Genomic DNA, 2964 nt, shown 5'->3' with positions numbered 1-2964 from the left:
ACGTGCATTGTAGATTTTTAGTCAGGAAACCTCACTTGAATCTTTCATTTAGTTCTTCTTTAGTTCATTATTTTAATTCTGCCCCTTTTCTGTGTGTGTGTGTAATTGCAGAACAATCTAAAGTCTAAATGTTATAGGTATTCACAGTAATAAACAAATAAACCTACAGTATTTATATTAGGGATGCACCAAATCCACTATTTTGGATTCGGCCGAACCCCGAATCCTTCTTGAAAGATTCAGAAGAATAATAATCCTAATTTGCATATGTAAATTAGGGGTGGGAAGGGGAAACCATTTTTAACTTCCTTGTTTTGTGACAAAAAGCCAGGCGATTTCCCTCCCCGTCCGTAATTTGCATGTGCAAATTAGGATTCGTTTCAGACAGGCAGAAGGATTCGGCCGAATCTAGTTCAGAAAACTATGCAGTCCATTACAACAAATGCATATATACACACACACTTTTATTTTGCAAGTCACTGGACAATAATTCTAAAAAAAAAAGGTAAATTAAATTGATTTTAATCAATCCTTTATGAGGTACTTGCCGCTGTTAGAGAGGGAAGTTTGTGTTGACAGATTATCAAAGGAATCTTAAATGGGTGGTTCACCTTTAAGTTCACTTTTAGTACATTATAGAATGGCTCGTTCTAAGCAACTTTTCAATTGGTCTTCATTTATTTTTTATTTTTTTTAAATGATTTGCCTTTTTCTTGTGAGTCTCTCCAGATATCAAATGGGGGGGGGGTCACTCAACCCATCTAAAATCAAATGCTCTGTAAGGCTACACATTTATTGTTACTGGTACTTTTTATTACTCACCTTTCTATTAAGGCCTCTCCTATTCATATTCCAGTCTCTTATTAATATCAGTGCATGGTTGCTAGGATAATTTGGACCTTAGCAACCACATTGTTGAAATTACAAACTAGACAGCTGCTGAATAAGGGCAGGACTCCACGGACTATTCCGCCGTGATCCAATGTGCAAAAACGCAGGTGTCACATCGAATGCGACGGAAATAAGGTAAGTAATTCTATTGGCTGCATCTGCATCCGACAGTCGTGTCACATCGCATCAACAATGCGTCACAATCCGACAATAGCATTACTTTCCTTATTTCCATTGCATCCAATGTGACGCCTGCTTTTTTGCGCAGAGCGTCGGATCGCGGCGGAATTGTCCATGGAGTCCTGACAAAAGCCAAATGACTCAAAATAATAAAAAATTAAAACTAATTGCAAATTGTCTCAGAATATCACTCTCTACATCATACTTAAAGTTAGTTTGAAGGCGAACCACCCCTTTAAAGGGGTGGTTCAACTTTATGTTAACGTTTAGTATGTTACAGAATGGCTAATTCTAAACAACTTTTCAATTGATCTTCATTATTTATCTTCTATAGTTTAATTATTTGCCTTCTTCTGACTCCAGCTGTCAAATCGGGGGTCACTGATCTCATCTAAAAAACAAATGCCTTACAAGGCTACAAATGTGCTGTTATTGCTACTTTTTATTACTCGTCTTTCTATTCAGACCTCTCTTATTCATATTCCAGCCTCTTATTCAAATTAATGCCTGGGTCCTAGGATAGCTTGGACCCTAGCAACCAGATTACTGAAATTGCAAACTGGAGAGCTGTTGAATAAAAAGCTGAATAACTCAAAAACCACAAATAATAAAAAATGAAAACCAATTGCATATTGTCTGAGATTATCACTCTCTACATTATACTAAAAGTTAATTTAAATGTGAACCACTCCTTTAATTGAAAGTATAGCCTAATAACTGCTGTATATACCAATATGGCCTAGTTGCTTGGCTGACTGGACCCCTTGGTCAAAGTTCTGCCCCAAGTTATTCCTTCACTCCCCTATGTCATGTCCTCCCTTATTCACATACATGTGAGAGGTTTAATCATACAATATTCATCTGGCCTGTGTGGGCGTGGAAAGTCTGTCTTGTGGTTTGACAAAAACAAGTCCAGATGGGGTTATTAAATATATTACAAGTGACCTGCTTGTGTAGAAAATATACATTGCCTGTTCCAAATCCAAACAGTGGGCAAAAAAGGACATATACATTATGCTCAGGGCCCACTGATTCTAGAGGCCCACTGTGTTTATACACACTTCCCCCGGTAGTCTCTCTCTCATGGATCTCTGCTATTCATTTGACCTCAGCCTCAATAAGCCCAAGTTGTGCCCATCAGTGTCTCTCTCTGCAGTTGGATCCAGCCCAAATTGTGGTAGACCTGCCAGCCCACCCCTCATTGCCTCCGGCACAGAAAGAAATCTGACCTACAGCCTGCAACATTTTTTGTGTGTGGGATAACTATGGAAAAAAATAATAAAGATGGCCGTATGTTCTGTGTGAACTTGGGGCCATTTATTTATGTGTTGTGCAACTGTGGATGAGGCAATACGTTTAAAATAATCAATTTTGTAGTGATCACAGATGAACTGCCTGTGTTGGGTGAGGGGTTCATCCAACTGGATTTTTGACCAGGGCTACATCTCCCAGAATCCCCAGGACTTAGTCCAACAGCAACTTGAAGGTTTGGAATGCCCAATTTATGAGAAATTGACTTTCAAGTGTTACACAGTGTCTCATGCCAAAGAAAAAGTTGCTGCTATAGGCACCATCTCTCCCTACTATACCTGCTATCCCACAGTCACTCTCCCTTCCCAGAGACTATTATCCCACTGTTACTATAGGCACCATCTCTCCCTACTATACCTGCTATCCCACAGTCACTCTCCCTTCCCAGAGACTATTATCCCACTGTTACTATAGGCACCATCTCTCCCTACTATACCTGCTATCCCACAGCCACACTCCCTTCCCAGAGACTATTATCCCACTGTTACTATAGGCACCATCTCTCCCTACTATACCTGCTATCCCACAGTCACACTCCCTTCCCAGAGACTATTACCCCACTGTTACTATAGGCACCATCTC

Source organism: Xenopus laevis, chromosome 4L, assembly GCF_017654675.1.
Source record: "Xenopus laevis strain J_2021 chromosome 4L, Xenopus_laevis_v10.1, whole genome shotgun sequence".
NCBI classification, from domain to species: Eukaryota; Metazoa; Chordata; class Amphibia; order Anura; family Pipidae; genus Xenopus; species Xenopus laevis.
This window is presented reverse-complemented; position numbering follows the sequence as displayed.